Source organism: Phascolarctos cinereus, unplaced genomic scaffold, assembly GCF_003287225.1.
Source record: "Phascolarctos cinereus isolate Bilbo 61053 unplaced genomic scaffold, phaCin_HiC Scaffold_2;HRSCAF=192, whole genome shotgun sequence".
In the NCBI taxonomy this organism is placed as follows: domain Eukaryota; kingdom Metazoa; phylum Chordata; class Mammalia; order Diprotodontia; family Phascolarctidae; genus Phascolarctos; species Phascolarctos cinereus.
The window spans coordinates 18,788,117-18,813,138 of record NW_027555625.1 but is presented as its reverse complement, the minus strand read 5'-3'; the positions used below and the strand labels follow the sequence as shown (position 1 = coordinate 18,813,138).

Sequence of the window (25,022 nt, the reverse complement as noted above, 5' to 3'; positions counted from 1 at the left end):
CACCATCACAGGGTTAGAGAGTGAAGGACTTTTCCATAGGCAGATAGCTAGTTGATAATGGGTAGAACAATGTGTTTTCCAACCATATTAGTTATTCCCATTAATCTAGATAAGCATTGAGACTAAGCAGGGGGTTTCATTGGTACATGGAACCATCCTTCCATCCATGCAGCTACTCTATAATTAGAGTCTACAGGATCATTCAGCCAACATGTATCAAAGAGGTGGGCCTGAACCCAAGTATTCCCAGCTCTATTTCTCTTTCTTATACCATGCAGTTATTTCTCATTGCGTCTTAAAACTTGATAAAGTTTGCTCTGAGGTTGTTTCTTAATTTCCCCATCCCCAGGCAGCTGAGTGGGCTTATTCAAATTATCTAGGGTTGCTTTTCCACCCCCTCTTGGTTATTGTTTGGGGAGCCAAGCACACTATGACATTACTGTATACAAAGGAAATAAATGGAGGAGAAAATAAACAAAAATATCACTGCTACATGATGAAAATAACATTTATACACACTAAATATTTATAAAGTACTTCACTCATAGTACAACACCATCATGTAAAACATATTTCGTATTAGTCTTGTGAAAGAAAACACAGACCAAAAAAAATGAAAATTGAAGTAGAAATAGTATGATTTGATCTGCATTCAGATTCTATCAGCTCTTTTCTCTGGAAGCAGATAGCATTTTTCATCATGAGTCCTTTGGAATTTCCTTGAATCATTGTATTGCTGAGGATAGCTAAGTTTTTCATCATCATACAATGTTGCTATTATTGTGTACAGTATTCTCCTGGTTCTGCTCACTTCACTTTGCATCAGTTCATGTAAGTTTTCCATTCTTTTTTCTAAAAATCATCCTGCTCACCATTTATTATAGCACAATCATATTCCATCACAATTATATACCACAACTTGTTCAGCCATTCCCTAATGGATAAGCATCCCCTCAATTTCTAATTCTTTGACACCACAAAAAGAGCTGTTATAAATATTTTTGCACACATAGGTCCTTTTCCATTTTTGAGAATCTCTTTGGCATATAGAGCCAGCAGTGTTATTGTGGCATCAAAGGGTATGTACAGTTTTTGTAGGTAGCCCTTTGGGCATAGCTCAGAATTGCTCGCTAGGCTTGCAAAAATTGCTTAGCATGCTCTTCAGATACAAAGATCTCTGTCACTGTCTTCTCAATTGAACTGAAGTTGATGTTGAGAAATATGACAGAAAACCCGTACTTGTAAAAATGATAGTGTGGCGCTATTAATGTTCTTCCTCTGAATCCTGGTTTTTGACCACTTTGGTTTGGGGCAAGAGCTTTTACAACTATCTCATTTTAAATGTCTTGCCTATTTTAATAAATTTTTCAAACTATGCCCTAGAGGTTTTCATTACTGGAAACATTTTTTTTTCCTAAGTGAAATAAATAAACAGAACAGAAAAGCATATACTAAATGTGACAACCATTTCCTGGAAGGAAAGATTCAGTGAAGACCCTAAATTGAAATAATATCATTCTGCCATGCATTCTTATGTGTGCTGGTTGTCAATATTAGCAACTGCTAGAGAAGATATTTGAAGTTAATGAAATATTAAACCCATTTTGAGAAGTAATAAAATTGAGAGAGACAGAGAAAGATAGGGGGAAGAAAAAAGAGTGACCACCAGCTGGGGGCGGGGGAGTGAGGAGTGGGGAGGAAGGATCACAGAATCTAGACACATGTGATTCAGCCTGTGACTCACCAAAAATCTTTTCTTTATAAAATCAGATGATCATAGATTTGGAGTTGGGAGGGACCATAGAAGTCAATGAGTCTAACCTCCTGACTGTACAGAGGAAGAAACTGTGGCCCAGAGACATTAAGTAAACTGCTCAGAGTCACACAGCCAATAAGTGTCTGAAGCAGGATTTGAATCCAGGTCTTCCATGAGAGGGAACCCACCACATTCCAAGGTAGATCATTCTACTTCTGATTCTAATGCTTCCTGCTAATACAGTGCTTCTCAGGGAGATGACCATGACCAGAAAGACACCAGTGTGAAAGGATTAGGAAAGACCAGATGATACCCTGGTTTGCCAAGTGATCTGGATATGTGAACTGCACCAACAGTTCAGGCTTGACTTGAAACTGCAACATCCAACCAACAGAGCCACAAAATGCCTTTATGTGTCAGGAGAGTTCAGATGGCATGAGGGGTTATTGACATATGATTTCAATATTTGTTAGTGCATGCTTGTGAGCCTTCAGTGTTTTAAACATTTCCTTTGTGTTGAAGTAAATAAATAGCTTCTCTATACCTGATGTTTCCTTGCAAGCAAGAAGATTCTCTGCATGGTTGGTAGAAAGGCAAGAGCTACCAGTTGACGGTGTGTGTGTGTGTGTGTGTGTGTGTGTGTGTGTGTGTGTGTGTGTGTGTGTGTTATTCAAGTAGAGTTATTGCTGAAGATGATTGCTTCTTTAAGAGGCAAACATCACCACAGCCCACATTTCCACTGCCATCCACTTACGTGCATAAATACTTTCTCCAATGGATCCTGTTACTCTCTTTTAGGGGAAACCCCATGTATTAGTCATACCTAAACTATATTTAAGTGATGTTTTCCCAGAACTCTAGAACAGCATCAGTGAAGCAGAATGAGAGGAAATAGGGCCAGATTTGGTGTCAAACTACATGGATTTGAGTTGTATACTGGTACTCTACAGCCTTTGATACTGTCAATCTCATTGTTGTCTTTGACACTCTTTTCCCTCTAAGTTTTTGTGACTGTTCTTTCCTGGATCACCTCCTAACTATCTGACCATTCTTCAGTCTCCTTGGCTGTATCTTCATCCCGGTCACACTCACTAATATGGCTGTCTGCTAAGGCTCTGTCCTATTCTTTCTCTTCTCACTCTATGTTATTTTGCTTGACGATCTCCCCAGCTCTTATGCAGTCAATCTTTCTCTCTATATTGATGATTCACAGATCTATCAATCCAACTTTAATTTCTCTTCTGACCTCCAATCTTGCAACTTATCTAAAACCAGATGTCCAATAGAAATCTTATACTCACCATGCTGAAATGGAATCTTCTCTCAAAATCTTCCCTTCTACCTAACTTTTCTTTTGCTCTTGAGAGCACCAACAACCTCCCAGTCCACTCAGACTCCCAACCATGGTGTCATCCTCACCACTTCACTCTCTTCCAATATCCAAGCCAACTCCTGTCTTGTGACCCTGCCCCATCCTAGCACAGGCCCTCATCATCTCAAGTCTAAAATATTCAATAGCCTCTTGATTGATTTCTCTTCCCCAAATCCCTTCCCACTACAATCCATTCTTCACCCAGCGACTAAGTTGATCTTAAAATGCAGGTCTGATCGTATGATCTCTTACTCCACCCCCAATTCAATATATTTCAATTGTGTTGTTCAGCCATTTCAGACTCTTTTTGCCTCATTTGGGGTTTTCTTGGCAGAAATACTGGAGAGGTTTGCCATTTCCTTCTCCAGCTCATTTACGTATGAGGAAACTAAGGCAAATAGGGTTTGATTTGCCCAGGGTCACACAGCTAAGGGTCTGAGGCCAGATTTGAACCCAGGAAGATGAGTCTTCCTGACTCCAGGCCTGGCTCTCTATCCACTGTGCCACCTCATTGCCCCAAATTCTAGTAGCTCCACTCACCCATTATCTTTAGGATCAAATATAAAATCCTCTGTTTGTTTTTGAAAGCCCTGAATAACTCTCCCCCCACCTTCTTTCCCAGTCTTCTTACAACTTATTGTCTATGATCCAGGTGACACTGATCTCCTTGTTCTTCCTCACACAAGACACTTCATCTCCTGACTCCAGCCATTTTCATTAGCTAGTCTCCTTTGTGCACAACACTCTCTCCTTATCGCTACCTTCTGTCTTCATATGCAGCTAAAACCCCACCTTCTGTAAGAAGTCTTTCCAGATCCCCCTTCAATCTAAATGTCTTCCCTTTATTGAGCATCTCCAATTTACTCTATATATGGCTTATTTGCACCTGGTTATTTGTATGTTGTCTCTCCTGGTAAACTATGAGCTCCTTGAAAGCAGGGACTGAATTTTTGTTTTTCTTTGTATCCTTTGTGTCTGGTGTCCACAGTGTCTGGTGAAGAGAAGGCACTTGATAAATGTCTATTGACTTGACTTGAGTTACTCCCTATGTGACCAACCCCTCTGCATCTGCATTTCCTCATTTATAAAATGTAGGAGTTGAACTAGAGGGTTTCTGAGATCTCTTCCACCTCTATGCTGTGATCACCTTTCTTTTGGGGTCAAAGTCCCCCAGTGAATCAGTAATGAACCTGGGCTCTTCATGAATACAGAGCCAGGACCCCTTTTCTTTGAAAAGTGCTACTTTACTTTTAAAGGAAGGTGAAAAGACATGAAGAAAGATTAATAGATAATAAAAGGAAAAAAAATCTAGAGTGAAGAAGAAGAGGGACAGAAGAAGAGGGACAGATAAAAGGTTTCCTAATGGTAATTCTCTTGGCAATAGAAGTCTGACATGATTTTACTAATAACTATATTTGTCACTCACATATACATAAACACATGCAAACACACACATAAAGATGCATGAAAATCATCTGGAGAGTCATCCCTAGGTGTGAGAGTTCCTATAAATTCAACTACTGAACATTACCCAAGTAAAGATTATGTTTAAAGCCACTGGCTCCAATTATAACAGCTACATGGCACTGGTCAATGGGACATAGGAAGAGGTGATGTATAGATGAGCTTTATGTATTAATGATGTACCCAATGACATTGTCTAAGCAAGAAAATGTTCTTCATGGTTGGTAAATAGTCAAGAGCTGACAGCTGATGCTAATATTTTTTATTTATGTGTGTATGTGTGTTCTTCAAGTAAGATTATTGTTTTTAAAAAAATCATTATTTTCTTAGGAGACAAAAATCATCACAGTCTTACACTACTAGACCCATCTGTTTACATGGATAAAAGACAAAACTATATTTGTAGGAGAGCCACTTTCCCCTGGAAAGAGACAAAGTACAAACCACAAATGAAATAAGTCAACAAAGGGTCAGAACCTTTGGATTCAAGACCTGGCACCTCCACTACCTTCAGTAAGTCAATTAGCCAGCCTTTCTCAGTTTCTTCATATAAACATAAAAAACAGCGAGAATTTCTATAGCATTTCAGAGTATTAAAAAGCACCTTCTTCACTACTTCCCTATAAAGGTATTATTATTCTCATTTTGTAGATTATGAACCTGGGGCTTAGAGCATTCAAATGACTTGCCTATAGTAAACGGCAAGTGTTGAAGCCAAGACTCAGGCAGAGTCACAGCCTCTCATGCTTTCATTGTTGTAAAGGAGACCATCGTTGGCCCATGGTCCAGTGGAAGCCCAGTGGTCTCATGCATAGATAGCAAAGGAAGAATCACTTCCATGATACACCCAACAAGTGGTCATATGATCTTTGCTTGAATTCCCCTAGTGAAAGTGACCCACTGCCTTCTCACTGTTAGGAAGTTTTTCCTTAGATTGAACTGAAATCTTTATCTCTGTGACATCCCTCCTTGTCCCTGGCCCTACCCATGGGGACAAGCAAAGAAAATAAAATCATTCTTGCACATGATGGCCATTCAAGTATCTCATGATTGCTGTTACATCTCTCTTAAATTTCTTAGTGTCCAAAATAAACACTCCCACTCTCATTAAACAGATCTTTATAGGGTGGTTTCATGACCTTTCATTATCCTTGGTGGAACTTTCTGGACTTACCAATGACCATTTTAAAATGTTGTTTCCATAACTAAACAAAATAGGGTGTCATCGAAGCAAGGCAGGGTACAGTAGCACTGCCATTTGTAGTATTCTGGACCTCACATCTGTCTTCATTAAGTTCAAAACTACACTGATATGTTGTCTGCCATGTCCCACTGTAAGTGAGTCAGTCAGCCAACAAGCACTTATTAAGCACCTACCATGTGCCAAAGAGTTGCTTCATAATGAGCTTGAAGCTTCTAAGACTCCTGGATCATTTTCAGACAAACCACCCCCTCCTTCTTCCTATGCTTCTGAAGTTGATTGTTGGAATTCAAATGCAGGCCTTTCCACTTGCCACTCACTATAAACAACCACAGTAAGGTAGGTGTGTTGATTGAAGAAGATAATAGCCTTCAAGCCTTTTGCAGAAGTTCACTGTGCTATATGAATGTCAGTTATTATTGTCATGAAGTCTCCTTTCCAAAATGTCTTTTAAAGAGGATGGATCAGGGCAGGTAGGTGGTGCACTGGATAGAGTACTGGCCCTGAATTCAGGAAGACCTGAGTTCAAATCCAGCCTCAGACACATAACACTTACTAGCTGTGTGACCATGGTCAAGTCACTTAACTCCATTGCCTAGCCAAAAAAAAAAAGAGGATGGATCTCATGTGACTGGGATATTGTGCATTAATTCATGCTTGAAAGAAGAAGGAAGATGCCCCTTTCCAGTTCCAATTCGCCATTTTAATGGTAGTCTCATATGAAGTTCAATTCAACAACTGATGATTACTCACCTAACACGTACAAGGAAGGAAGTTCTTTTCGCTGTGCTTTCAGAATAATTTAAATACAGGCTGAAGTAATAAAGATTTTCTCACAGGATCAGAATTTCAGAGAAGAAAAGGACCCCACAGTGGCCATCTGGCTCAATGCATGAACAAAACAAGCGATTATTAAAAAGAGATAATAAAGTTTGGATTTACAGCTGCAAGAGACCTTAGATGCCATCTAATCCAACCCCCCTTTTCTTACAGATGAGGAAACTGAGACCCATAAAGGTTGAGTCACTTACCCAAAGTCACAGAGGTAGTATATGGCTAGGCCAAGATTCAAACTCAGATCCTCTGATTACAAATCCAGTGTTGTCTCTCCAGCAACAAACTTTCTCATTGGTCTACAAGGTGCTAAAACAGATTGATTTTTTAAAAATCAATTTAAATTTAAAATTTTTAAAAAATTAGATTAATAGTTTGCTTTCTGATTGCATACTTTACAATGTCAATCTAGTCTATGCACATTCCTTGTTAACAACTAAGCTACCGATCAATTTCAAGGGGAAACTAAAGATACTGCCCACTGATATTTGGAAGCCTTTGTTTTTAACCAACATCTTTGTTCATTATGAATTTTCTTAACTTTTCTAAATCATAACTGGATGTAACATCCTGCCCAGCTTTATCCCCAAAAGTATCAATTCCTGCAGGGTGTGGTGTCAACAATGACTCCTCTGAGACATTCAATGAACATTTATTAAGCATCTATTACGTATTAGACAATGGGGATACAAATGCAAAAGTATATGGAAAAATATATACATACGGATAAGTAAATACATGCTAAACACATGATCATTTCAAAAAAGGATGAGAGCTCTAAAGATGAAGGTGATAAGAAAAGGCGCCCAGATGGAGGCAGCTTCTGAGCTGAGCCTTGAAGGAATCTCAAGATCCTAGCAAGCAGAGATGAGGAAGGAATATCATCCAGCTTTGGATGATGACTTGTCCAAGCGCACAAAGGCAGTGAATTAAGATCTTGGTTTCACTGACTCAGTCAACCATATACATCATCTGCCTTTGACACAGAACTGTGGCTGTGAGGAGACAAGATGACATTTCAACATAGATGCCGTCATCAATCTATCCTCTTGCAGAGCACAAAGCCCAAAGTGAGAATTGGTGGGGATGTGGGCCACTTCCCAAGAAACAAGATTCGAACTCGTCATTCTTCACACCCTAAAAGGCAGAATTTAATGACTTTTCTAGACCAACAAATTGAAACTCAGGCACAAAGAAATGGATCTCAGAAACCTCTTTTAAACGAATTTCGAGTAAAAAAAAATCAATAAGCCTTGAATTTATCTAGCACTTATCTTCCAAAGAACTTCATATACAATATCTCATTTCTTTTTCAGGGTTGTTGTCTTTTTTTATATAAGAAACATTTTTTTCTGAAGTTATCACACCAAAACTTGAGGGTAGACTTGAATTTGGTTAAAGTTCCCACGTGGTCATTTGTGAACAACTCTTTTTTATTCTTTTTTCTTTAGAACTTAGTCAACTATCATTCATTAAGCACCTATTATGTAGGTGTCAGGTACCTGTGGATGCGAAGAAAGGAAAAAAAACAGTCCATCCTCTCGAGGAGTTCATATCCTAATAGAGGAGGCAACATCCAAATAACATAAAAGCAAGATAGATACAGAATAATTTGAAAATCCTTTCAGAGGAAAGTCATTAAGATTAGAGAGAATTGCAAAAAGTTTCTTCCAGAAGGCAGTGCTTTAGCTTAGATTTGAAGGAAGCAAAGAAATGAAGGTGAGGAGGAGAGTGTTCCAGGAGGAGAGACAGTTCAGATACTGAGTATTTTGTAAAAGGAATGACATCAGAGAGGCCAGTATCACTGGATCTTTGTGTATGTAGAGAGGAGTAAGGTGTAAGAAAACTGGAAAAAGTTGGAAGGGGCCAGGTTGCATAGGGCTTTAAAAGCCCAACAGAGGATTTTGTATTTAATCCTGGAGGTAATAAGGTGCTATTGGAATTTACTGAATAGGGACAGGGAGAGGATGACATGAGTGCCTGACAAAATGACAATTCCAATCAGCCTGGCTTCACTGATTCCAAGGTCATCTTCGAGATGACTCCCTCATCAACCCATAGCATGTCTTTCTACCAAAAGGTCACTAAAGCAGAGCTCTTTCTATGGAATCGCCTTCTCTCACCGAGGTTTGCATGCCATATACCTCTTATTTTTAAAGTTTCTGATCTCTTTTTTTCCCATATGATTTTCTCCAATGGATAAACCACAATTTAATAGTTTCTCCTCATCTTATTCAATCTATCTATAGAATACCTAATTCTATATTCCTCATTTTCAATCTCATGAGCATTTATTAAGCACAGGACTTTGTTAGACAATGGAGAGAGATAGAAAGGAAGAGGGTTCTTGTCTACAAGGAGCTTACATTCTTCTGGGGTATGTACTTGTTCATTCATATATTATTCATTCATTCATACATATATATTCATTCATACATGTATGTATGTGTATATATGATAATTTGAGGAAGAAGAGATCACTAAGAACTAAGGGGATCAGGAAAGACCTCCATTAAGATATGGTACAGGAAGTGAGTTCTAAAGAATGTTAGGCTTTATAAGAGTCAAAGACAGAGTGCCTTCCAAGCATCAGAAATGGGCTGTACAGTGGCATGGAAGTGGGAGAAGGAATTCTGGGTTTGCAGAATAGCAGAAGGAGTAGCTTGGCTGAAACAAAGAGTAAATGTATGTGGGGGTGGGGATAATAATACTAGCTAACATTGCTATTGCACTTACTATGTGCCAGGCACCATGCTAAGGACTTCCAGTGTCTCATTTGATCCTCAAAACAACCATGGGAAGTAGGTGCTATTATTATTATTCCCATTTTATAGGTGAGAAAACTGAAGCAAACAGGTTAATATGCAGTAAGCTTGGAAACGTTGGATGAAGCCAGATTAGGAAGGCCTTCAAATGAAAAATTGAGGAGTTCCTACTTTGTCCTAGAGACAGTAGAAGGCCATTAAAAGTTAGGGAAGGGAGTGATATGGTCAGCTGTGGGCTTAGAAAGATTATTTTGGTATCAATGGGAAGGCTGGATTAGATATGGGAGACATAGAAGCTAGAAGATCATTGAGAAAGCTGTTGAAATAATCCAGGAAAGATGTGATGAGGTCCTGAATAAGGATGATGCAAGTGTCAGAGGAGAGGATGGAATTATTGGAAGAGATGTAGTGAAGATAGAATTGGCCATACTTGAATCCTGGTTGTTTGGGCAGGGGGTGATGGGGAGGAAAGAGCCAAGGCTGACTCTAAGGTTTTGAACCTGGTGACTTCAAGTATAGCGATGCTTTCAATACAGGTAGGAAAGTTTGGAAGAGGAGTGTGTTTAGGAAGAAAGGTAACAAGTTCTGTTTGGAACTGTTGAATTTGACATACCTATGAGGTATTCAGTTGGAGGTGTAGAAGACTGGGGATGTGGAGCTAGAATGATAACTCGCTCACCTTTTCATAACTCTTTGTACCTCCAAACATCCTCTAAAGTTGAACTACTGGCATAGGTCAAAAAGTCCAGAAATTCAGGATCAAAACCAGATGATGTCAGTATGGCTGGCCTTGGCTCTTCTTGAAATGGTGGTCCTGGGAAGGGACACACCTATCAGAGGAGGTTACTAGAGGAGCAGAGACATTTCCATGATGAGAAGACTGATGACTTGGAGGTGGAAAAGTCTAGAGAGTCAGGACTGGACCCAGAAGAGGAGTAAGTATAGATGGCCAAGGAACTTCCTGAAATGGCGGTCCTGGTAATCAACTCATCAGAGAAGGGGGCTTCAGAGATAGAGGGATCTACAGAGTGAGAAAGCTAGTAAGTGTCTGAATCCCACTTTGAACTCTGCTTTTCCTGACTCCAGGCCCAGTACTTTGTCCATTGACCACCAACCTGGCTCTTAAGAAAATCAAACCTGTTGGTTTTGCCTTGTGCTATTCAATCTCACTCAACAGAATATTCCGTCTACTCAGTTGAGTTCCAAGTCCCTTTTCCTTCATTTCCAACTGAAATTTATAATCACCTTATCTCAACCCAACACAAACATGCATACAAGTAATTTTGGATTAAAAAGCAAAATTAGGAACAATAAACAGGTGTTACAAAGAGTTGAATTTAAGATCACTGTCAGGAGGGGCAGCTAGGTGACACAGTGGATAGAGCACTGGCCCTGGATTCAGGAGGACCTGAGTTCAAATCCAACCTCAGACACATAACACTTACTAGCTGTGTGACCCTGGGCAAATCACTTAACCCCATTGCCTGGCCAAAAACAAATGAAAAACAAAAACAAACAAAAAAAAAAGATTTATATCAGGAAAATCTTCCTAACAATTAGAATTATATGAACGTGGATGAGCTTACTTGGTAGGCAATAGATTTACCTCATTGGAGGTCTTCAAGCAAAGGCTAGATGATCACTTATTAGACATGCTATAGTAGGAATTCCATTGATATATAGTTTGAACTAAATGGTGAGGAGGTCCCTTCTAGTACTCCAGTTCTTGGATTCTAAGGCACACTGAAAAGAGTACTGGCTTTTAAGTAGTTAACTTGAGTTCAAATCTTGCACCTCTAACTAAGTTGACTGTGTAACTTTGCACAAGTACCTTCTTTTCTCTGAGCCTCAGTTTTCTTATCTGTTTGTAGCATCTGCTCTGGATTTAGTCTCCCATCCCCACTTGTCATGGCAAGTCGAGTTTGAGAACGTAGCTATTAAATACTTTCAGGGACCTAGAGATTATCTCTGAGGTCCTGAGTGAGTGGTAGCTCCCTAATGTTATAACTCATGAGCCTCACCAGTGCGCTTCCCCACCATGATTATCAATTGGCGGGGACTACCTCCAGCTGTCCTGATTTATGTCTTGCTACTGGACCCAGATGGCTCCAGAAGAGAAAGTGAGGCTGGTGACTGCACAGCCCTCCCTCACTTAAATCCATTTTACTTGCAAGTCACGGTATCATCTTTCTGATGTCACGGTCCTCTCTGAGAATGAAGTACAAACCACACACGCATACAGCACCACATAATCAGTTAGTCAGTGAGATAATTAGATTTTAGAATACAGTGTTTACTAAAGGGGTAAGAAGAACAGTTTCCTAAAAGTGTGTGACATGCTCTTCCATTTGTACATACAGAATTCAGGGGGCTCAAGCTTATGAAGAACACATGCCAAAGGCAAACTCATTGCTCCTGGAAATGCCTTATTAAAGTCTGTAGGATGCTCTGCTTTGGTATGGTAGAGTTTTTTTTGCTGGCTTCTTTGTAAAGCCTCGAATCTGCTTTTCTCACCTTTTCCATTTTGTCCTTAGTGCACAATGTAGATACTTCTTTTTTTTTGTGGGGGGGGTGCTAGGCAATGGGGTTAAGTGACTTGCCCAGAGTCACACAACTAATAAGTGTCAAGTGTCTAAGGCCGAATTTGAACTCAGATCCTCTTGACTCCAAGGCTGGAGCTCTATCCACTGCACCACCTAGCTGCCCCTAGATACTTCTGTCCTCTATTCCTTACATCCTGCTAGGATGGTAATGGGAATGCAAAAAAGTCCAAAATCCTCCAGATTGTACAGATCAAAAAAAAATAAATTCCTTCTCCAACCAAAGCAGGGAGTAGAGAGAAAGCCAAGGTACTCTCCTCTACCATCCAAAAAAAAAAAAGTAGCTTCTCTTTGTGGATTTACTAAAATGTTCTATCGTAGCTTTCCCCTCACTGAAATACTGTATTCCAATTAGCTCACTAGTTTGACAATGAGACAAAGTGTTGTTACCTATGTTTCCATGGAAGGATTAGATCCTTATCCATCTCTCCTCATCCTAAATATGGAAATTGAATTGGAATTAATAGAAAAAATGGAGATCTACATAATTATAGTAATAAAATGAATAACAATGTTGAGAAAGCAACAAGGCCAGATGATCATGTATATAATTTAAAAGGTTTTAAGAATTCTGCTTTCTATGGTATTTTAAAATATTTAGGTTTTGATTTTTTTCATCTGGTATTTTAATTTCCTAAATATATCAATGAAACAAATTGCCCATTTACATGGCAGGAAGTTGAATGATAATGCAATTAACAAAAATTTAGACAAGTACTCTTAGCCCTAGCTTATATATCTATTTTGGTAAATAATAAATTTTAACACAAAAGGCTCATTTTACAAGTCTCAGATTGTCATAGATTCCTTTTAAGATTCTTCTTTTAGCTTGTTATTGGCAGTGTTTATTTCAGGTACAGGGTTTAGAAAAAGACACACAGCAAGGGATGTTTAAGTCAAGGGGTATTTAAGAACCGAAATTTTCTGAAATTTCAGGTGAACTATGGGTTCCTAATTTGATATTCTTGTCATAGCTGTGTTGTTAATAAGATCAGGAACCACAAGGTTTCAGCTTGTTTTCCTTACATGAACTAATTATTAGAGAAGTAAAATTTAAGAGGGAGTACTAAAGTATATTAAGACCTTTTTTGCAAAAGACTGTAGCAAGAACATCTAAGGATCTACAAGTGATGTGGAACAAGAAAGGCAAATCTACCGAAGTGGAGGCCCCTTCATAGCTGCCCTGAGGAGACCTCTTCCAAAACGTCCAAGAGAATTACTACTGGGGGCAGTTAGGTGGTGCAGTGGGTAGAGTACGGGCCCTGGATTCAGGAGGACCTGAGTTCAAATCTGACCTCAGACACATAATGCTTACTAGCTGTGTGACCCTGGGCAAGTCACTTAACCAGATTGCCTAAAACAAAAAAAGAGAGAGAGAGAGAGAGAGAGAGAGAGAGAGAGAGAGAGAGAGAGAGAGAGAGAGAATTGCTACCAGAGGACCTGATGGCTACATGGGACATCTGGTATCCAAGATGAAAGGTGCTATTTAAATGGACAGTGGGAGTGGGTTACTAGAATATGAGGAGACTTGTTAGATAATGTTGGTGATGTTACTGTAACTGTTTTTGCTTTTATTATGCCACATCTATTTGCTGAGTTTTCTTAATTATCTTGGAGACAAGTAAATCTCCCCTCTAAAATTCATCCACGGTTTTAGATATTTTTACAATGGCTTGTGCTATGATTAATAAATTTTATTATTCTTTTTCACCTTGCAGTTTTGGACTTCCACAAGAGGAACTTACGTTAGCGCACCCTACTATTGGTAAAGATTATGTTGAACATCTTCAAGGATTAGTTTGTAGATAAGTGATCTATGAAATACACACACACACACACACACGTGTATATATACATATACGTGTGTGTGTATATATATGTGTGTGTGTGTGTGTATATATATATATGTATATATATATATATATATATAATCAAAAGGGGGAATTGAAAAGATTGAATTGATCTTGTATAATTTTCTTATTGAACCTATTTAAAATTAATAGCTTTTGTCCTGCTTCTCTGTTTCTGAACTTGGTTCAGAATTTAGTTGGTCTATAATGGGTTAAGTTTAGGAATTCAGGTCACCTGATAACCAGTGATCTATTCTTGCCTCAAGGAATTTAGCCAACCTTGGGGAATATATGTGAACATAAGAAAGTTGGGTCAAGTATCTTTATACCACCAATCCATCATACAAGGATGTCTGGTTTACTGTCCAAAAAGGGTTAGTCTGTTATCTTTTGACTTTGCCCCTGGACTCAAACAAAGAGTGCTTCTTAGGCAGAGCAGAAAAAGGAGGAGCCCCTCTTATGAAACTTCTACACAATCATGTTGTCTTCTGTTATTCCCTCACCACTGTAACCAATCACGTTCCCTTAACCCCATGATGCTACCTATCCTTTGTTCTGTACTCCTCCAAACCTATAAAAGGTAAACCATCCTTCTGCTCAGAGTCGTTGGCATAAATGGAGGAAATCCATTGGCCTCTTTATTGACAGGCAGCATGCCTCTGTTAATAAATATTAGCTTACATGGAGAATTGTCTCAGTTTACCCTTTTGTTACATTTCACTGATGACAATAGAGAGCCTAGTGAGAGAAAACAAATTCCTCTGACCAATTCAGAGACCAATTTAGACAGATTAACTATCACATTTAGTTCTGAGTGATTTAATAAAAAAGCATTACCATGTAGAAAAGTTAACTACTTTCACGTAGGGTACAGCAATCACTGGACCCACATCCCTACACTATTACATATAAAATGAGGAAATTGGATAAAATGGCTTTCCAGATTCTTTCCAACAATCATCATCATCATCATCATCATATCTAGAATTTGTTAAGCATCTATTGTGTGATAGGCACTATGCTTAACACTTTGCAAATATCATATTTGATCCTCACAAAAACCCTACAAGGGAGGTGCTATTATTTTCTCCATTTTATAGTAGAGAAAACTGAGGCAAAGAGAGATTAAATGACTTGCCAGGGTCACACAGCTAGAAAGTGTTTGAGGCTGAATTTGAACTCAGACCTTCCTGAGTCAAGGTCCAGCTCTATCCACTATGCCACCTAACTTCCCAAATCTATGGTTCTATGGTCCTTCCCCTGTCAATGCACTGATTTTCAGTATATGTATTTCGGACACAATTATATCCATCAGTACATGCCAAAAAGTTTGCTATCCCAAGGGAGGTTAATACACTAGTACCTTCCTATCTACCATCCTCTGGGAAAAAGACTCCAGCTTCAGTATTGACTCATGCACTTGGTTTTTTTGCCAGACTATGTTGCTCATAAAGTCATAGAAAGTTAGAACTGGAAGGGAGGTCAATTAGTACAACCTCTTCTTTCTGCACATGAAAAAAGTGAGACCCAGGAAAATAAAATTACTGCCCTCTCTTTCCCTCTTGAAATGCTCTGTATTCATTTGTATATATTGTGCATTGACTTATTTCAATTCACTTCAACTCATATCAATTTGATTCAATTCAGCAAATAAAATGGTGTAGCAAAGAAATGAAATGTTGAGAAATTCAGATTGGATAGCAGGAAGCACTTCTAATTGTGGTTATTTACTAAAGGAACTAGCTTGTCAAGGAGTCTAGATATTTGGAAATCAACTCATTACTTCTAATACAAAAGTGAAAAAAAAAAGCAACTGACTTTCTCAACTATGCAGCTTGCAAAGACAAGCCAAAAATCTTTTTTGAAAAAATTACTCACCCAATTTTACATTTATCTGGATATATGTGATTGAAGCCAAGGGGCAGCTAGGTGGTTCAGTGGATAGAGCACTGGCCCTGAAGTCAGGAGGACCTGAGTTCAAATCTGGTCTCAGACCAAACACTTGATACTTACTAGTTGTGTGACCCTGGGCAAGTCACTTAACCCTAATTGCCAAAAAAAAAAAGTAAAGTAAAAAAAAAATGAAGCCAAAACAGATCATGAAGGACAAGCCCAGAAGCTGCTAGAATTAATGGAAAACATATCCCTCTAGAAGAATGATAGCTCTCTAAGGTCAGGGATGGTTTCGTTTTTGTCTTTTGTTTCCATGGTACACAGCATAAGACCTCTGAATTCCTCATTAATTTACAGAATTATTAATTGTGACTAAGGAAATGAGACCACAAGAGGGTCTCTCTGGGTTGATTAGGTGAGGCAGTCATGCTCAGTTCTTTAGATACTCACTGGGAAAGACCACAATGGCAACAAGTGAGGAGTAATGCTTCAACCATGCTTTAATAAGGCACAGAGAATATAGACGCTTCCCCTGATTTACCACAGTCTAAGGACATGCTTTAGTTAATTTATGAGACAGTTTCCAGTTGCTCCTGTGCTCCCCTAATCTATGGAATAATCTGTAATTGACTTCTAAATTCCCCTTTGCAATCTTTCTTCCCACTATTGTTACTTTATACTAGCTGTGTAAAAATTTACTATCTATACCAACTAGGATGGGGGGGGGGGAGAGACAGTCAGGTGACCAAAACAAGACACGATTTAAACATAACCCGGCATTTAATAAGTTATTGTATAGCATTAAGCTAAATCACCGAAGGAACACCGGAGTACAGAAGAGGAAAATGAGGTTCAAATTATCTAGATAGTAAGTATCCACATCAAAATTGTCTTGTCTCCTTGACTCTAAGCTGCAGTGCTTGCTAATTCACCCCCCTGACTCCCCTACATACATGGCTTTGAGAGCCCACTCCTTGTTCCTGCCCTCTAATAGCCTCCAGTTGTTGTTTTTTCCCTTTTCAAATAGAAGAGATTGGACTCCCTATTTGTAGGTAACAGTCCTCTGGAAGGCCATGGAGTTATTGCAAAGCCTTCAAATCCAAATGCAGTCCAAGCTACAGCATAAACAAACAAACTACCTTCTGTCGACTGAATAAATAACATGCCATCTGACACAGCGATATAAGACTGTTGTTCCAATTCACGTAGTTGGTGTTGGGATGAATAAAATACCAATTCCATTAAAAATGTGACTGAATTCCCAGGAACATTTGTCATCACATATTTTCTCAATCATCAGCTCTTCTCATGAGGGGATTGTTTTGATATTGAAAAGAAATCTTACTTCTGGTCTAGAATCCCTGGAGTAGGTGATCTCTGTGGCCCCTTCCAGCTCTGATATTCAATGGTTCTTTCATTATGAAAAGTGTCAGAGGGTACAGGAGAGAAAAGGAACCTTGTGCCAATAGTCAGACTTACTACCCAGTATGCACTACCCTTCCCTTTCCAAACCCTCTTCCAATAAAAGGAGAGCTAAAATGGAAACTTCCTGAGAACAGAGATTGTTTTCTACTTTTGTTTTTATAGGCCCAGTATCTAGCCCAATGCCTAGCACAGAAAAGGCAATTAATAAATACTGGTTGGATGCTATTCGATTGAATTGGATATATGAAGTGCAGAAATTTGAAGAGGATTAGATTTTTTTTCTTTAGAATTTTTCTTTGTCCTTTTAATGACCTTTTTCCCAGCTGGTGTCCCTTGTGTCTTCAAAGTCCTTCCTTCCATCTGCTCCCCTCTTCCTACCATCATTAGGAAAAACCCTAGTTCTTTCTCTTGCCTTTTCCCAGCTGACAACAAATTTGTTCATGAACTAAGGTTTCATTCAAGGTTTTATCCTTCCAAAGGATATTTGACATTTTTATCTGCATTTGAATAAAAATTTGAATGGGAAAGACTAGAAATCTTTCAGGATGCAAGACTGATAAATCTCTGACTGTGGCCTTTCGGTTGCTACAGAGACAATGGGAACAGTTTCTTATGAGCAGATTGGGAAAATCCTCTTTTCTCCCCTGCCCCCAAAATTCCAAACAGAAGTGCCCCATTTCTCTGCAATAAACTTCTCCCAGTTTTTCCCTTCACATTTGCATTCCCATCTATACTCAAAATTTCAATACTGTGTAATGGCCAATGACCTTTCTTTTTACTCTTACTAATTAGGCAGGAATTTCAGCTAAATATGTTTCTATATGCATGCCTATAGTTAATGTCAATCAGTAATTATCCAAATAATAGAGTATGTTATTTGTCCAGCTAGGCAAACTGCCACCACCACTTTGGCTGTCATCTCGTCTCTGATCCTGAGAGAGGGAGCCCAAAATCTTGAGCCCAAAAGCCTTTGGAATAGTAATGCTTCCAGGCCTTTGTCTGTAGCTGTCATTCTGGCTAGTAACACCTGCCCAGTTGCAGCCTAAAACTGATCACGCAAGCGCATAGCCACATATTTTAAAGACACCGAAAAGAAAATTCTCTTCACTGAAGTCCGGAGAGGAGGAAGGAAGAGAAATAAGCATTTAGTAAACACTAAGTGTGTGTCGGGCACTCTGCGAAGTAATTTACAAATATGATCTCATTTGATTCTCACAACAACCCTTCCAGGTAGGTGCTATTATGATCTTTTATTACAATTGAGTAAACTGAGACAGAGATTAAGTGGCTTAATTGAGGTCCCATGGCTACTAAGTGTCTGAAGCCGGATTTGAACTCAAGTCTTCCTTACTCCAGAACCAGTGCTCTACCTGCTGTGCTACCTAGCTACTTCTAGTACTTTGTCACTATCAAATGGTTTAACATCATAAACTGATATGATCTTATCAGTGAAATGACATTTAAGGACAGGCATGACTATCTGCTTTGCTACCACACCCTAAAGACTTTGGAATCTTTCCATCTAATTTGCAACAGAAATTTCTCTATGTATCATCTTCCTCATTCACATGTGAGTCACGAGGAAGCAAGGACTATTTCACATCTCTATTTGTAGCCCTAGCTCTTAGCACAGTGCTTTGTACATGGCAAGCACTTAATAAATGCTTTGTTCACTTACTCATTGATATGAATAATGCAGTGAGTAGAGAGTTGGGCTCAAAGCCAAGAAGGCCTGGATTCAAATCCTTTTTCTAATGTAATGTAATGTTCTGTGACTTAGGACAAGACCATTGACCTTTCAGTTATCCCAGGTGATTCTCTAAGACTATAAACTGCAGAAAAATTGCATTGGTAGAGGTGGAAATGTAGCTCTGTTCCTACTTCCTGCTCATCTCCAAGCCATGCTGCTTGCCTTCTGGCCTCCTCAGTCTTTTCCCACTGGGACTAAGACTTCCACTCGTAGGAGCTGAGGCTCTGATTTCTGAGCTTTTACCCAATTCTGGGCCCACCTTTCTTCTTCCCAGCCATCTACAAGCAATGCTATCATGCCTGTATCTTCTGCTGCATTCTCCACCTCTCAAAATCTTGTTCCCTTATATGAGCTGTCTTACCTTATTAGAATGCAAGCTCCTTGAGGAAAGGTACTGTATTGTTTGCTGTCTTTGTATCCCCAGAATATTACCTAGGGTATAGTATATGCTTTCTCATTCATTCATTTACTTTTGGGTTGCAATCGCATTGAACTTTACAATTCACAAAGATTTTTCAATTCTCTTACCAATCTAATGGTTTCTCAACACCTTCTCTAAGGTGTGGAGAGGATGATAACTGTGACCTAATTCAGCACTATTTCAAGGGACAGAGCCAACGAGGTGTGTTGGGGAGCCTTTATTGTTCATCAGGATCATAGATCTAAAACTAGAAGAAATCTCAAAAGCCAGAGTCCAATCCCTGCATTGCATAAATGAGGAAATAGAGGCTCAGGAAGATAATTATCTGACTATGGTTATAGAGGGAGTAAATGTCAAAGGTAGGATTTGAGCCCTGATCTTCTACATTTAGAGTTAGTACTTTTTCCACATATCAGTTGAAATAGGAGATTCAAGGAGGAAGAAAGATGGAGTTCATTTCATTGGTGATAAATAAAGTTTGGTAATCATTGCAGTTGCTTGTTGAAAGGAAAGACACTCAATCCTGGGGAGTAACCAGGATTTAGGGAAAGTATACCTGAGTTATTATTATACCTGAGAAATTTTCTAATGTGCATATATCACTCTGCATATCCCCAAGTAGTCTGACTCTTCAAGTGGTAGCCAAGGGAGCCCTGCATGTGCCTAGATTCTTGTTTTCTAGGTTAAATATTGTTTGCCTACCTATATTTAGTAACTCCCAGTTGTTGGGGGGGGAGATAATGTTAAGAATCAAAAACTCATAGATTTTTACCTAGAAAGGACCTAAGTCACATCCCCTATTTCACAGGTAAAGGAACTGAGGCCCAGAGAGGAGAAACAATTTGCTTAAAGTCATACAAGTAGTAAGGAGCAGAACTGAGAATCAGGATTTCTGGTTCACAAATCCAGGACTCTTTATACTGTGTCAGATTTCCCAAGACATATTAGGTCTATGTCTCTGGTATAGCATATATCTAAAAGCTTTTCCATTGAAATGTAGGGTTGGTATGAGAATCCCAGCCTTCACATGGTTCATTGAGTTGACTGTCACCAAACCCAAATGTCAACATATTGATTACAATTATACTCCTTTTTCACTCTTTTGTAAACAAGTCTATTTTTTAATTAAGGGGAATCATTTGACATGAAAACAAGATTTAGTGATTGTAATTAATATGTAAGGAAGCTGAAAATTGAACCATAAAGTTCCAATTTGGCCCATTGGAGCTGTCCCTTGAATTGGTGCTGAAAAGCATACCAATTATTCAATGTAACGATTTGGTTTGGATATTAATTTGTAGACAGACTATCAGAATTACACACACACACACACACACACATGCTCACATGTGTGTGTGCACTAAAGATGACGTGTTTTCTTACCCCAAATACCTAAATCATTGAGAAAAAATGCATAACTCTCAAATTCAATTCCAGTCATTTCAGGATCACCAGCTTTGTGATATTTTAACTTTTCTGGATCTCAGTGTCCATAGCTATAAAATAAGAGATTGGCCTAGATGAGTTCTAAGATCCCTTAGCTCTAATCTGAGATCCTATGACCCTACAATCTTAAGACCACCACAATAGAATCCCTAACTGGCCACTTGCAGACTTTTCTTTTGAGTACTTTGTTGGTCCTAAAATCTGTCCTTTTTCTTTAAAAAGTTCTGAAAGGGTTTCATTTTCTGTCACTCTCCTTGATACATTAAAGAAATTAAGAGACACTGTACCAATGCCAGAAATGCTTTTGAATGCTCCTCCCTTCCCTTCCTTTCACAGGAATTTCATTCTCCTTTCTCTCCTTGGTTTTAATTTCTCATGAATAGATCAAGTGACCCAGGAAACCTTAACTCATGCTATTCATTTGAGAAAAAAGCAAAGTAGGAAAGTAGTACTGCTGTGCCAGGTGATAGGAAGGGCAGAATTCATCATGTCCCCTACATATTCCCCCCACCTGGCTCTTCCTACAACCATCTGCATTTCAGTTCATGACATCAAAATCCTCCTAGTCACCCTGCTTCACAACCTTATAGCTATCTTTGGTTCTTCACCCTCCCACCAGTTTCTGAGTCCTGTCAATTTTACCTCTGCAATGTCTCTCATGAACACCCCCTCCTTTCAACTCCCACTGAAACTACTCTGTCTCAGGCATTTCTCATCTCTCTCCTCTGCAATCCATCCCTTCATACAGCTGCCAAAATAATTTTCCTAATGCATGGATCTGACCACATCACTTGGCTGCTCAAAAGCCATCAGCGCCTCCCCAATTACATGTTAAAAAAAAAAACCTTCTGCATCTCTGCTTTGTAAAAATCCTCCATTTTGTACTGTGCTCAGGTCCCAACTCCTTACTAATGATACCTCCCCACCCCCACCCAGCCACGTTACCTCTCCCTGTCTACATCCCTTTGGCTGTCTGTCCCAACATCTCCAATGTATATTAGTCTTCCTATGCCTATAATTTATATCTATTTTATATGCTTTGTGGTTACTTATTTTATATTTGTTCCTCTCCCCGACCCATCCCAGATGAAAGGGCCCCAAAACATTAATTTGCCATGAACATGGCTGCCCTAGAGGTAAAAGCAAAGTTTGAAAAAGTAGTTTTGACCAAATTATTTGAGTTCATGGCCCTAGACAGACACAGAGTTAATCTTCGTGCTCTCTGAATCTCTAGTGTCTCAAGGAGACTTCCTGTTTTTAGAGGTAAAAATGCAGTACTCAGAAAAAGAAATGGACCACAGAATAGGAATACCAAGGTGCAAAGCCTTGCTGCCACACCTTAGCTTTGTCACCTTGGATGAGTCATTGCCCCCTCTTTGGGCCTCAGTTTCCCAAGTGGGTTAGACATGAGTAGGTTAGACTTGAAGTTTCCTTCTGGCTCTCATATCTTATAATTTTATAAACTCCCTGAAGAGGAAAATATAAATCCATGCATGTTGTGGAGCTGAAAGGAACCAAGTGGATTATCTAGTCCAAACCTCTCATTTCACAGATGTAGAAGGAAACTAAACCTAGAGGTGGCAAATGTCTTAGCCAGGGTCACACAGGTACTTAGTTCTGGAGACAGGTGTTCTGATTCCCATAGTTCTTTCTACTATCCTTCAGTGCCCCCAAAGCTGTAATCTAGGTGGTTTGATTTCAGTGGCATGGGAACAGTGCCCATCTGTTGAAAACTTTTCCCCCAGTGACACCTGAGATTCCACCATTAGTGATACATTCATTTGCGAAGAGGGTTGTCCTTTACTATCACTTTCTGTTTAAAAGAATGAAGGAAGGAAGGAAGGAAGGAAGGAAGGAAGGAAGGAAGGAAGGAAGGAAGGAAGGAAGGAAGGAAGGAAAGAAGGAAGGAAGGAAGGATTCATTAAGCATCTATGTGCCAAGCACTCTACAAATATAATTTCATTTGATCCTCAAAACAATCCTGTCATATAGTTCAGGAAACAGGTGTGTAGAGGTTAAGTGACTTGTGGAGGGTCACATAGTTAATAAATGTCTGAGACTGGATGTGAATTCAGGTCTTCTTAACTCTAGACCCAGTGTTCTATCTATTGCACCACTGAACTGTCTCTAGACTATCCTGTAAATGTGCAACTCTTCAAGTTCTTAGTAGGATTGTAGATTCAGAGATGGAAGGCACCTTAGGGCTTATTTTGTCTAACCCTGACTTTTAGAGATGAGGGAAATGGACCAGAGAGGGTAACTTACCCAATGTCACATAGGCCTCTTCATATGGATGAACTGATTAGAACTATTGATTTCTGGCTGAGCAAGCCAGTTTAAATGAGGACAGTGGACACAAGAAGGGGTAATGAAAGGAACAAAAGGTTATAGACAATCAGGGTTAGTAGTCATAGAAACTTTGTCTACTTTCTGCTTGAACTTAGCCGTCATGACTTTGCATGGAATAGTGGATAGATTGCTGGTCTTGGAGTCAGTAAGTTCAAATCTGTCCTTGCTACTTATGAGGAGTGTAATGCACAAGTCACTTCCTTCTTAGAGCCTCAGTTTCCTCACCTGTAAAAAGGGAGCAATGATAAACTGTAATACCTATCTCATGGGGTTATATGTGAGATCCACATGAGATGTGTGTAAAACATCAGTGCAAATTTTAAAGAAAATATCACTTACTGAGCTATTGTTATTAAGACTCACTCTGTCTTTAACTCCCCAGAATCACCAAGGGAAAAAAGTCACCAAATGATATTGGCTGATATTTAGAAATGCTTCACTTGCATTATCTCATTTGATTCTCATAACATTAAGCACAAGTATTCTCATCCCCAATTTACAGGGTCCATAGATGAAGAAATTTACCCAGGGTCACACAGCAAGAAACTAACCATGCAAGGACTAGAATTCAGATCTTCTGACTAAGAATAAGAATATTTCTATGGGCCTTCAAGTTTTTCACACTGTTTTCTACTTGTTACCTCCTTCAATCTTTGCAACAACCCTAGGAGGTAGGTTCTATTATTATCTCTGCTTTACAATGAGAAAACTGAGGCAGGAGGTGGTCCCATGACTTGCCTAGGTTCATACAGCTAGTAAGATGCTAAGGCACAATTTGAACAGATCCAGCCAATTGACAGGGCTGGCCCTTTTTACACGTACTGTATTGCCCCTATGAAAGATGGTGAAGTCCTCATAACTCCTCTTTAGAGCAAACTTTATCTGTCTACCAGTAGAAATAACTCTTGGGCTAATTATCCTGGGAAAAGGTGCCTGATTGATGGGTTGGGGAGTGATAACAGCAAGAGGTGAGACCTGAGAACCAGTGTGTGATGCCCTGAATCTGTATGGATTTCTCTTTACCAACCCAACATGGTGGGAAATGACTTTTCACAATCCCTGACATCTCTATAGTTCTCTACCTCTTGAGGCTCACAATAGCTCATGTGAGGTTGGTTCTGAAGTTATTATTAACTCTATTTTACGGGAAAGGAAACTGAGGCTCAAAGAGCTTGAATGACTTCCTCATTGTCACACAGCTTTTGTCTGAGGTAGGATTTGAATCTAGGTCTTTATGACTAAAACTGAGCACTCCAAACACTAGGCCATGCTGCCTTTTCAAGTGAAAACTCAGTGACTATGAGTGTGTCCTCTCAGTACAAGATGGTTGCTCTGGACAGACTTAAGTTTACCCAGAGAGAAAATTCATGAATGCAAGCAAAGCAAAAGAGAGAGCCACCTTACCCAGGCAAAGCAACTTTCTATATCCTCATGCAAATATATTCTGGAGCTGTGGAGGCTGAGACCTACCTTCTAGTCCATTGGGCCCCGAGCTACAGCCTTGCTGCATCGGATTGGGTTGGGCTGGACCCCAGCCCAAGATGGCTCCATGCAGGGTAAAGAGCTCAGCACTGCAGCAAAGGAGGGGCTGGGACGTGTTGTGGTCTGCATCTTTAACAGGGCGTGCCCAGCCTCCTTCCTGCAGTGTCTGCTGCAGTGAGCTGCATACATCGGGCTGGATCATTGCAGGGTTTGTCTGGGGCTGCGCAGATGCTTACTGGGAGAGGTCACTGGAGTCAGGGCTCCAATATACAGAGAGCCAGACAGCCTTGGAGCAGCAGAGTTTCAGTTGAGCACTGGACTCCCATGTCTTACAGATAATCAAACTCTGTATTTCTTAAACATGACTAAAAGATACTAAATGATACATCAGACCAAAGGAGCTTGTTAGAGAGA

At 39.5% G+C, this 25,022-nt stretch overlaps 1 pseudogene; it reads right to left on the bottom strand.

Moving 5' to 3' along the window:
* Positions 1-24,810, bottom strand: part of LOC110218387 (methyltransferase-like protein 22 pseudogene) — a 61,077-nt pseudogene extending 36,267 nt beyond the window's left edge.
* Between the last annotated feature and the right edge of the window lie 212 nt (positions 24,811-25,022).